This window comes from Leucopleurus acutus (genome assembly GCF_964270905.1).
Source record: "Leucopleurus acutus genome assembly, chromosome: 20".
NCBI lineage: Eukaryota > Metazoa > Chordata > Mammalia > Artiodactyla > Delphinidae > Leucopleurus > Leucopleurus acutus.
Window position 1 is genome coordinate 22,060,981 of NC_139162.1, and position 13,619 is coordinate 22,074,599.

Genomic DNA, 13,619 nt, shown 5'->3' on the forward strand with positions numbered 1-13,619 from the left:
ATTCCCACACCCAATTTCAAAGAGAATAGGAAAATTCAATCCAACATTTGCCTAGACTGCTAAGAGCCTGAAGTATTTGGTCAATTCCACTTAGGTCTACTGCTCTAACCAAAGAAGCCAGGAATGCAAGACCCAGAGAGTGTGTCACCAACGTTCTTAGAAGCCACCTCAAATCAAAATTTAGGAAGCTATTTCACATCAAAAAGAACAGGGTTGAAGCCATTAAAGTGAGAGTAAAATATGAAACAGTTGAAACAAAATGGAAGGAGATTGGTGAATTTTGGTGACTGTCTTACATAGAGAGGGATCTTCTTTAACTCTAAAATAGTCCTAACTCATTGTATTAAGATTAGTTTGTGTATCTTAAAAGTACAAGGTCAAAGCTGGTAACAAATCTGAGAGACTGTGAATCACCAACAAACTCTTCTCTCTTAGTATTTGATAGTTGTATTTGTGCCATTCAATGGATTGAATTTAATTCACTATATGACTGTGCTTTAACAACTTTAAAAACAACAACAAAACCTTTTCCTTTCTAACCTATATGGTGTGCAGTTGCTAAAACTTGACTACAGAGATGATAAAGTCAAGTCTTTTTCTCCTTGGATTGAGGTATTCCCATAAGAACCTTTGTTTTCCAGATGTATTTTCCCATTTTGAAGATTCTTCTATATCTAAAACCTTCATTCTTCTTTTGGCACATTTGAAGCCCATTTGTGCTCTTCAGTAAGCCACAGTGGAAAGATTCTAGGGTTCAGGGTCAAACAACAGGAATTTGAGTGCCAACTATGCAGTTTTAACTATGAGTCACCCTAGCATTGCCTTAGTTTTATCATCTGCACAATGAGGATAATGTTACTTATTTTGCATTGTTTTATAAACATAAAATACTATTTTAAAAAACATGGCTTAAAATTCAAAAGGTAATAGACATGGATTAAATATTTATTTCCTGGACAAACTTTAATGGCAGTATTATTTTAAGGGAGGCTGTATACCATAGTATTTAAAAGTAGAAATAAACTACCTTTGTTTAAAATTTGTATGGAAAAACAAAAGACCCTGAATAGCCAAGACAATCTTGAGACAGAAGAACAGAGCTGGAGGAATAACAGTCCCTGGCTTCAGACTATACTATAAAGCTACAGTAATCAAAACAGTTTGGTACCGGCACAAAAACAGACACATAATTCAGTGGAACAGAATAGAGAGCCCAGAAATATACCCACACACTTATGGTCAATTAATCTATGGACAGATGAGGGAAGAATATACAATAGAGAAAAGACAGTCTCTTCAATACATGATGCTGGGAAAACGGGATGGCTACATGTAAAAGACTGAAATTAGAACATCCTCTAACACCATATACAAAAATAAACTCAAAATAGATTTAAGATAAAGTAAAGATATAAATGTAAGACCAGATACCATAAAAATCCTAGAGGAAAACAGGTGGAACACTCTTTGACATATTGACGTTGCTAAATCATAGCAGTATTTTTTTGGATCCATTTCCTAAAACAAAGGAAATAAAAGCAAAAATAAACAAATGGGACCTAATTAAACGTAAAAACTTTTGCACAGCAAAGGAAACCATTGACAAAATGAAAAGAAAACCTACTAAATTGGAGAAAATATTTGCAAATGATATGACTGATCAGGGGTTAATATCCAACATATATAAACAGATCACACAACTCAAAATCAAAAAACAACAAACAACCCAATTAAAAAATGGCAGAACTGAATAGACATTTTTCCAAAAAGGAAATGCAGATGGCTAACAGGCATATGAAGAGATGTTCAACATCATCAGGGAAATGCAAATCAGAACCACAATGAGATATCACCTCACACCTGTCATGATGGCTAGCATCAAAAAGAACACAAATAACAAATGTTGGCGAGAAGGTGGAGAAAAGGGAATCCTCATACACTGTTGATTAGACTGTAAACTGGTGCAGCCACTGTTAAAAACAGTATGGAGGGTTCTCAAAGAACTAAAAATAGAACTCTTTGATATATATATATATGAAAAAAACAGCAATTCCACTCCTTGGTATATATCTGAAAAAAACAAGAACACTAATTTGAAAAGTTCCATGCACCCTGATGTTCATAGCAACATTATTTACAATTCCCAAGATATGGAAGCAACTGAAGTGTCCATCAACAGATGAATAGATAAAGAAGATGTGATTGAGATACATACATATATATATATATATATATATATATATATCTCACAATGGAATACCACTCAACTTAAAAAAGATAGAAATTTTGCCATTAGCACCACATGAATGGACTTGCAGGGCATTATGCTAAGTGAAACAAGTCAGAGAAAGACAAATACTGTATGATATCACTGATATGTGGAATCTTAATAAAATACAACAAACTAGTGAATATAACAGAACAAGGAAACTCACCAATACAGAGAACAAAGTAGTGGTTACCAGTGGGGAGAGGGAAGAGTGAGGGGCAATATGGGGTAGGGTAGAAAGATATAAACTATTAGGTATATAATAAGCTACAGGGATATACTGCACAACACAGGGAATATAGAAAATATTGTATAATATCTATAAATGGAGTATAACCTTTAAAAATTGTGACTCACTATATTGTACACATGTAACATATAATATTGTATATCAACTTGTATATTTAAATTAAAAAATTAAAATAAAAACCAAACCTACATCAACCACTGTGTAACCTTTGGCAAGTCATCTTTGAGATGACTTGAGATACATCTTTCCCATCAGTTAAATTGGAATGATGATAAGAATGCCAACTTTATGGTATTGATGTAAAATTAAAGGCAGTAATCTCCCCAAAATTAGCTTTATGCCTGGCAGACAGTGAGTACTCAAAACACGTTAGGTATTATTACGGAGTTCAACATGTGAAAATGCTTTGTAAGCTATCATATGATGCAAATGTTAGTTAGAACATCATTATTCTTATTAGTGTCATATTTCATTTTCTTGAAAGGAATCATAATAACACTATCATGCTCCATAGATTACTGATAGTTACTCAAATTAATGTGCCCCAATGATAATAACTTTGTCATTGATATACTAACTGTTAGAGAAGGAAATAAACTGTCAGTGGTTTTCAGTGTATTTTTGGAAATGGAAATATTTTTGCTTTTCCCCAAATGAACCAAATAGAAAATCTTAAAAAAAAAATTAAATCTGAAATTGTATGTGGTGGGTTGGTTTTGGAATAATGCCTTAGTCCTTTCTGTTTTGAACAGTTTATTATTTATACTCTATATCATATTCTTTATTCTTACCTTTGTTTTCCTGAATCACTTATATGCTGATTAATATAAACCATGTTTTAACTCAAATGAGTTAATAGAGCTGAGAAATTATACAATATAACTATTTTAATATCAAATTAAAGGCTAACCTTAAAACAGAAATCTTGAAGACATACAGAGCCTGTTCTGTTTCTCTATCTCTTGGTCTGCCTGTTTCTCTCAGTCACTTCCTTACTCACAAATATAGACACATATGCTTTCCCTTTTCACAAAAAAAGCTGGTCCTATCAGCAATAATATTAAAAAAGCTTGAACATTCCATACATTTTATCAAATATGAATAATCTATTATGTTTGAAGAAGTCACATTTTAATTTTAGATAATTCATACCGATTAAATACACAGCACTTCAGACTGAAAACCAGGGGTAGGCTTGCAGATAAGGATTCTAGCCTGGAAAATCTTACAGTTCGGTAGGAAAGATAGGCAAGAATACAACTAAGTTTAAAAGAAGCCAGTGCAGTACGCATTCCAAATGGGGTTTGAAGCAAATTGCCATGTGTTCAGGGTAGGAAGAGTGATTAATTCAGGATGGAGGCATCAGGAAAGGTTCACAAATGCATTCCATCATCATTTGTGTGGTGTGGGTCGGGGAGCGCAGGATCATTTTAGGTTCTTTATTTTTGACTTCCAACCAGGCTCTAATGAATTTCCAAGGGACTCTCCCCTTGGATCAGCTCTTCCCTCCAAAGAACAACGTCCATCCCCACCTCCCAACCTTTTGATCGTTCATGCATTGATCTCTGAGAAAGCTTTTGTCAAATGATGAGTAATTACTCATTTCCCTACATTTCCTGGGTACTGGGTATTTCAAGTGACATTTTCTGTACATCAGGGATTTAAATCAAGACACAAACCATATTTTTGAAAAGTGGCTATCTTTTGTTTCTTTGTTTTACATTCAAACCATTTCTCTGGGCAGTATTTGTTCCATTGTTTCATTAATGTGTGGACAAAAGTTTTAATGATCTAATCAAATCAATGTGTCATTTATCAGAAAGAAGGAAAATGTGTGTGTGTGTGTGTGTGTGTGTTTAAGCACAATGTTTTGTACTATCAGGTTTGTAGGGGAGGTAGATATGCAAACAATGAAATAACCTACAGCAAAGCAAAATATGAATTGAGCTCAGATAAAAAAGGGACAGTCTTCAACTATTTGGGGTGAGATATTTTCTTCTCTCTCCTGCCCCATCCTACCCCAGACATGGAGAACACTTTAAACCTATAGAGTTTGTAAACAAGCAATGTTCATTCAAAGCCTATTGTTTAAATAAAAGTTGTCATGTCTGCTCTTATATTTTGCAACTGCTAGGAAGGTATTTGAATTCAGTTAGTCTTCAGAGAATCTAAATTTACATTGTTATAGTTGTAAATATACCAGAGTCCATTGGATGGTATATTTCCCTTTACTCTTCCTAGTCAGCTGCCCCTTCATACGTCTTCTTCCTCTGGACACCCAGAAATGCCTAGGTTCCTTTTCTTCCTCCTCCTCTGGATTTCCTCCCTTTCTCCCTTTAGGGCCTAGCTTTATTGTCCTACTTTGTACATGAGCTAGTAAGTTCCATTTCATGCCACTGCTACTTTGGTTGGAGATAGTGGAGCCTTCACCATGGAGTCTCTAAGACACTCTACTTCACTCCATACACAGCATAAGTTCAACCAATTATTGTGCTTAGATGTTATCTTCCCAACCAAGAGTGAAAATGGAGGGATTCCAAGGGCTGGAGACAGAGAACTTCTATCTATCCTACCAGATTTGCATACATTCTACAAGATATTGGAGATCCATGAAAATTATGTTTTCAGGAATTGTAATACCATGAGAAAAAGCTTATATTATAATATTAAATTTAAATAGCAGGACACAAAAATTGTGTACAAAGTAGAACACAAGAATTATAGAAACATTGGTCAAAGACAAAATAAGAAAGAAAAGAAATGAAAAAAAAGGACAGGTAAAATACAAGATGCTATTAGTATTTGTTTGGTACTATTGCACTATGGTAAAAACTATGGGTGCCTTTTTTTCTGCCTTTTTTTTCTTTCTGTATCTCTCTCTCTCTCTCTGATATTCATTAATCACAATACCTATATAAGTAATAGCATTATTGAAGAAACACAATCTGTTAACAATATACATTCTTCATTTTATAAGCAAATGCATACATTAATTAATGGTGTATTAAGAATACATAACTCTTTCTGGTTTCATTAGATTGACATGTGATAACACTATTTGTTTAAAATGTTTCTTAGTTTTTTTAACACATGTGAAACATACACACACTAGAGCTTCCTTCTAAGTGATAATTACAGAAGAAAGTCAACTTGCATTGTATGAATTGTATAAAAATAGATTGCTGAGAAGGTTAAAACATTAACCAGGTATTATCAATACAGTGCTGATTAATTATTTCTACTTTGGGGAGTAAAATCACTATGTCAACCTGTAAAGGAAGGAGAATAACGATTTGAGGAGTGATTTAAAACATGACTCATGTAGTAGAAGGCAAGAATTCCTTCTGTTTTTTTTCTTAAATTCATCTCCCTCCAGTGCCACAATACTTCTGACTAGAAAGGCTTAAAAATCTTCTTTTTAAAGGTAAGAAGGGGAGAAAAATCCTTCTACAGAATTGTACTTTCCAAGTTTTCATTTGCGCGATGCTTTCCTTCCCCTTGATATTATGTGTTGAGAACAACTGAATTATGACCTTGACTTCCAGTCAGATCCTGTTGAGTCACAGAAGATAAATTGATGAGCAGTGCTAAAGTTAAGGCTCATAATTCAGTTGTCCAAAGTACATCCCACAAAAGCAGTTTGTATGAGCAATAAAAAATGGGGGAAAACTGCTAGGAATGGTCCCTTTTCCATTTTGTTTTGGTTCTTGGAGAGAGTTTTGCCCAATAAATGTGTTTTGCATTCTTCAAATTTAATGCCTTTTGAGCCAAATCTAGAAAATGACTGGGTTTCCAAATTTGATGTTTATTATCTATAGAAAAATTCAGGTTTCTTAAAAAAAGTAAAGGATGCTTTCATGCAGTAACACAGCAATATCAGGCCCAGAATTTGTGCAGGGAATTCTGACTTCTCCCCTGTATATGTCATTCACCCATAAAATCTTAAATTTATGCAACTCCATGCATTGAATATATTTTATATGCAGGATTAAATGATATGTTTAATGTGTGTTTTATTGGCTAATCTATAAACTTCAACATCTTTAGTGTTCACTTTTGTGTCTCATGTTAAGCAGAGGGCCTAGCACATAGTCTAAGCACATAATCAATATCCAGTAATTTGAGTATTAACTACAATACTCCATAAGTATTATTTATAGAGTTTCTACTATGTATCGGGCACTGTGATTGTCATATAGGAACAACAACAGCAGCAAAAACAAACAATTAGCTTTTATTGAATTGTTAATATGTGCTGAGAATTATGTCAGGTACTTCATACTCGTTTAATTTCCAAAATAAGTTTAAAAGATCGGGGTCATCACTTTTTATATTTTACAGATAAAGATGTTGAGGGTAAGGCAGGTTAAATAATTTTCCTAAATTGCAGAGCTAAAAGGCAGAATTAGAATCTTACACAACACTGACTTTGCATGCATCACCTTATTCAGTCATTACAATAAGTACACAGGTAGATATTATTACACACTTATTTCTCAGATGATAAAACTGAAACTAACAGAATCTAAGGAAAATGCTTTTTTTTTTTTAAATAGAAGAGATGAAGAAAAAAATTGAACCCAGTTCTGAATGCCTTTAAGGTTAATGCTCTTCCCCTGAGAAGCAGGTTCTTTGGTGGTTTTAAGTGGATTTTAGAGATTGAACCCTCACTCAAGAAGCTAAGGACTGTGAAGAGGTTAAGAGATATACAGAAATGACACAAAGCAGGAAGTGACAAATGCTATGAAAGAAATGTGGACAGATAACAACATCTTATGGGAGTTTTAAGAAAGGAGGCAGAATCATGAAGAGCTTCACAAAAGAAGTAGCATTCAAATTTTCCTTGAAGCACAGGTGGATCTAGGCATAAAAGGATATAAATGCAATAAGCCATGGATCCAAAACATTGGGTTGGAGCATATGCTTTGTAAAGGAGAGAGAAGATAGGTACACTATATAGTGCTAAGGATTTCAGTACTACAATCCCTCAGAAAGTTTTTTTTTTAAAGAGACTGTTCATACAGATCGTAATATATGATGTACAACAAATCAACTTTCTTCAAGTCCTTTCTGTACGTAATTTTTAAAAGATGAAACAAACTGACATTAATTGAACAGCTACTCTGTGGAGGGTCCTGTAATAGGAATAGGGGTGAGGGGAGAGGGGGAGGTCCACCAAAAACGCTGGCAGAGTGGCTAACCTAGAGGGGACTAATGAGACTGTAATCAGTTGGAGAGCGAACCTTCAGCCAGAACAAAATAAAAAGCTAAGCGGCCCATACAAAAATTGAATTTACAACTGGCCTCATTTAGTGCCCTGTTCTAGCTAATTGGGCCGTATGTTAACACACTGGGCATGCAGCAATGTTGGAAGATAAATGAAAAAGCGCTCCTCTTCCAACTCCACTATCATGGATGTATGGAGTACCAGATGGTGGCACGTTATAAATGGAATGAGTCATTCTGGAGGCACATCTGAAGTACCAATAAATATGGGGTTCACATAAACAGAGGTTTATCTACAAGCACCTTCTCTAAACAGAGGTGGAGAAAAGAGTCAACAGTGATTTTGGACAGAGCACTGGACTGAGAATCTGGAGACTGAAGGTTTAATACTGCTGACCACATTTGAACCTACTCCTCCCTGTCTTTGGAGTTCACTTCCCCCAGAATTTTGTAAGCCTGACTCCTTCTCAGATTTTATTTATCATCTCGGTTATCTGTCCTCAGACAGCTTTCCCTGACTAAAAGCCTTAAAGTAAATCTTCCTTCATATTCTCGACCTCACCACTGTATTGATTTCCTCCAAATATGTGAAATTTTTAATTTACTTGTTCATTATGTTCCACCTACACTAGAATCTAAGCTCCATGAGGGCAGGGATTTTTTTTCCTGTCTTGTTTATCAGTATATCCCCAATGTCTAAAATAATACCTGGTTCATGTTAAATGCTCAATAAATATTTCTGAGTAATGAAATTGTGGCTTTGCCCTATACCATCTGACTTAAGACAAAACATTTGGTCTGATACAGTGCTGTCATTATTATTAGTGAGTATAAAAAATAGCAACGCTGTATGCTGTTATAAAGATCAAAACTGTCAAATCATGTGAAGGCCCTTCAAAATTTGTATGGGATAATAGAACATGAGTTTGCCATTTTCAGTAAAAGAGAACAGTCATGGAAGGATAAAGCTTAACGGCCAAAAGGAGATACCAAGTGTCTTTTTGAATAAGGTGGTAGGAGATGGTGTGTCCTTATCCAATTCTGTTTTCTATGCTGTTTCAATTTCTGTCATTTGTGAGGTCCCTCGTAACTCCAGAACATGATGAATTACTGATGATACAGCAGATTTTTTTTTCTTAACACCTTTATTAGAGTATAATTGCTTTACAATGGTGTGTCAGTTTCTGCTCTATAACAAAGTGAATCAGTTATACATATACATATGTCCCCATATCTCTTCCCTCTTGCATCTCCACTCCTCCCACCCTCCCTATCACACCCCTCTAGGTGGTCACAAAGCACCAAGCTGATCTCCCTGTGCTCTGTGGCTGCTTCCCACTAGTTATCTATTTTACATTTGGTAGTGTATATATGTCCATGCCACTCCCTCATTTTGTCCCAGCTTACCCTTTCCCCTCCCCTTATCCTCAAGTCCATTCTCTAGTAGGTCTGCATCTTTATTCCCATCTTGCCCCTAGGTTATTCTGACCATTTTCTTTTTTTTAGATTCCATATATATATGTTAGCATATGGTATTTGTTTTTCTCTTTCTGACTTACTTCACTCTGTATGACAGTCTCTAGGTCCATCCACCTCACTACAAATAACTCAGTTTTGTTCCTTTTTATGGCTGAGTAATATTCCATTGTATATATGTGCCACATCTTCTTTATCCATTCATCTGTTAATGGACACTTAGGTTGCTTCCATGCCCTGGCTATTGTAAATAGAGCTGCAGTGAACATTTTGGTACATGACTCTTTGTGAATTATGGTTTTCTCAGGGTATATGCCCAGTAGTGGGATTGCTGGGTCGTATGGTAGTTCTATTTTTGGTTTTTTAAGGAGCCTCCGTACTGTTCTCCTTAGTGGCTGTATCAATTTACATTCTCACCAACAGTGCAAGAGGTTTCCCTTTTCTCCACACCCTCTCCAGCATTTATTGTTTGTAGATTTTTAGATGATGGCCGTTCTGACTGGTGTGAGATGATCTTTCATTGTAGTTTTGATTTGCATTTCTCTAATGATTAATGATGTTGAGCATTCTTTCATGTGTTTGTTGGCAGTTGGTATATCTTCTTTGGAGAAATGTCTATTTAGGTCTTCTGCCCATTTTTGGATTGGGTTGTTTGTTTTTATTGAGCTGCATGAGCTGCTTGTAAATTTTGGAGATTAATCATTTCAGTTGCTTCATTTGCAAATATTTTCTCCCATTCTGAGGGTTGTCTTTTGGTCTTGTTTATGGTTTCTTTTGCTGTGCAAAAGCTTTAAAGTTTCATTAGGTCCCATTTGTTTATTTGTGTTTTTATTTCCATTTCTTTAGGAGGTGGGTCAAAAAAGATCTTACTGTGATTTATGTCACAGAGTGTTCTGCCTATGTTTTCCTCTAAGAGTTTGATAGTTTCTGGCCTTACATTTAGGTCTTTAATCCATTTTGAGCTTATTTTTGTGTATGGTGTTAGGGAGTGATCTAATCTCATACTTTTACATGTACCTGTCCAGTTTTCCCAGCACCACTTATTGAAGAGGCTGTCCTTTCTCCACTGTACATTCCTGCCTCCTTTATCAAAGATAAGGTGACCAAATGTGTGTGGGTTTATCTCTGGGCTTTCTATCCTGTTCCATTGATCTATATTTCTGTTTTGGTGCCAGTACCATACTGTCTTGATTACTGTAGCTTTGTAATATAGACTGAAGTCAGGGAGCCTGATTCCTCTAGCTCCGTTTTCTTTCTCAACATTGCTTTTGCTATTCGGGGTCTTTTGTATTTCCATACAAATTGTGAAATTTTTTGTTCTAGTTCTGTGAAAAATGCCAGTGGTAGTTTGATAGGGATTGCATTGAATCTGTAGATTGCTTTGGGTAGTAGAGTCATTTTCACAATGTTGATTCTTCCAATCCAAGAACATGGTATACCTCTCCATCTATTTGTATCATCTTTAATTTCTTTCATCAGTGTCTTAAAATTTTCTGCATGCTGGTCTTTTGTCTCCTTAGGTAGGTTTATTCCTAGATATTTTATTCTTTTTGTTGCAGTGGTAAATGGGAGTGTTTCCTTAATTTCACTATCACATTTTTCATCATTAGTGTATAGGAATGCCAGAGATTTCTGTGCATCAGTTTTGTATCCTGGTACTTTACCAAATTCATTGATTAGCTCTAGTAGTTTTCTGGTAGCATCTTTAGGATTCTCTATGTATAGTATCATGTCATCTGTAAACGGTGACAGCTTTACTTCTTCTTTTCCAATTTGGATTCCTTTTATTTATTTTTCTTCTCTGATTGCTGTGGCTAAAAATTCCAAAACCATGTTGAATAATAGTGCTGAGAGTGGGCAACCTTGTCTTGTTCCTGATCTTAGTGGTAATGGTTTCAGTTTTTCACCACTGAGGACGATGTTGGCTGTGGGTTTCTCATCTATGGCCTTTATTATGTTGAGGAAAGTTCCCGTATGCCTACTTTCTGGAGGGTTTTTATCATAAATGGGTGTTGAATTTTGTCAAAAGTGGCAGAGGCCAGCGGGATGTTGCACCAGCCCGAGGCCTGCTGTGCGTTCTCCCTGGGAAGTTGTCCCTGGATCACGGGACCCAGGCAGTGGCTGTGGCTGCACAGGCTCCTGGGAGGGGCGGTATGGAGAGCAATATGTGCTTGCACATAGGCTTCTTGGTGGTGGCAGCAGCAGCCTTAGCATCTCATGCCCGTCTCTGGGATCTGCGCTGATAGCCGAGGCTCGCACCCATCTCTGGAGCTCCTTTAAGCTGCGCTCTTATTCCCCTGTCCTCGTGCACCAGGAAACAAAGAGGGAAGAAAAAGTCTCTTGTCTCTTCAGCAGCTCCAGACGTTTTCCCGGACTCCCTCCCGGCTAGCCGTGGTGCACTAACCCCCTACAGGCAGTGTTCACGCCGCCAACCCCAGTCCTCTCCCTGCGCTCCCACCGAAGCCCGAGCCTCAGCTCCCAGTCCTGCCCACCCCGGCGGGTGAGCAGAGAAACCTCTCAGGCTGGTGAGTGCTGGTTGGCAGCAATCCTCTGTGCGGGAATCTCTCTGCTTTGCCCTCTGCACCCCTGTTGCTGCGCTCTCCTCTGTGACTCTGAAGCTTCCCCCCGACCCACCCCCCGTTTCCACCAGTGAAGGGGCTTCCCAGTGTGTGGAAAGTTTTCATCCTTCAGAACTCCCTCTAAGAGGTGCAGGTCCTGTCCCTATTCTTTTGTCTCTGTTTTTTCTTTTGCCCTACCCATGTAGTTGGGGATTATCTTGCATTTTGGGAAGTCTGAGGTCTTGTACCAGCGTTGAGTAGGTGTTCTGTAGGAGTTGTTCCACATGTAGATGTATTTCTGATGTATTTGTGGGGAGGAAGGTGATCTCAGCATCTTACTCTTCCGCCATCTTGAAGCTCCTCCCGATACAGCAGATTTTAACAACCATTTATGGCTGTGTTTAACAGATTGACATTTCCCTATTTCCCATTTCTCAGGTCATATTTAAGATGCCAACACAGAAAATATGTGTGTGTGTGCGCCTTTATACTCATTTTCCTACTCATTGAGAACTGCCACAGTAGTCAATATTAAAAAATAAAGTGGCAAAAACTTACTGTACGGCCAGCACAGGGCCAAGCCTTATGTTTGACAGAATGAATTTGCCATTCCAGGGGCATACAACCTAGATAAGAATGTAAGTTAACTGTTTGAAAAAACAGTGCATATTGCCCTCCTACAGTAGCTTTATTCTGAAATAATAAAGATTAAATTGTCTAGCATAGAAAAGGAAGGAAATAGCATATAAGCAAAAAAGTTCTTATATTATCTTGTATATAGTTTGCTTGATAATAAGACTAGGAAGACAGAGGCCAAAACTAGGGAGCAGGGAATTATCTCAGGCAAAATAACAAGGAAATTGGACAGAGGTTGCCTTTCTAAATAACATATAAGAGACACCAAATTCCAAGCATGGAAAATATGAGGAACATCATTTATAGGAAAGGCGGTGGTGTAAAATTCCAGGAACAAATGGAGGAAAGAAGTAAACTATCATTGTTTGAGCACATATGCTCGGCAAAAAAGAATTTTATGTTATATTTTGTTTATCTTCTGGAAACCTTGCACTGGAGGTATCATTTGTAGTGGTTTACAGAAGAGCAAACTGTGGCTTACATAGTTTCACTGGTTTGTCCAAAGCCACACTATTACTATGTTAAACAGCCACTTTTGAATCTTAGGGGATATAGGGAGTTTAGAATACTTGTGTAAAAACAGGGTTTACTTACGTTCATATAACTTTTGTAGACTTATAGCCCAGCATCTTTGTGTAAATGCTTGCCTGTCTAAAACTGCCCCAAACTGAGTCTGATGTCTGAAATTTTTATGGTACTGCAGTAAATTTGAAGAGTCAACTTCGAAAGGAGATTGCAAAACCTTTACTATGACTAGCCCATATGGTAGCTTGTTTCACAGGAAAAGCTCAAGAAAAACACATTGAAAATCCTACTTTATGCAGTGAGTTTCCCAGAGATAAAGTGCTGTAGTTGTGGTGTAAATTTCTTTCTATTTATCTGGGTCTGTATCTTAAAAATCTAATTTGAAAGAAAAGTTTGTGATTAGGCACATTTATTTGGCTCTTTTAATAATAGCAGTTTAACTTTGAAAATTTTATAGAATTGATAATAATAATGATAAAAAAAATTAGGTAAAATGACAAACCAGGGTAAAAAATAAGATTGTAAGATTTTTTGTATTTTTATGCCTTACAAGTAATAATGTTTTTGTTTTATAGACTCTCATGCAGCATTGTTTGTTGGTGTTTATTTAATAAATATATACATATTCCGCATGTAGCAGAACTTGTGCTAGATGGCAAGGATTTAAAGACGCATATGG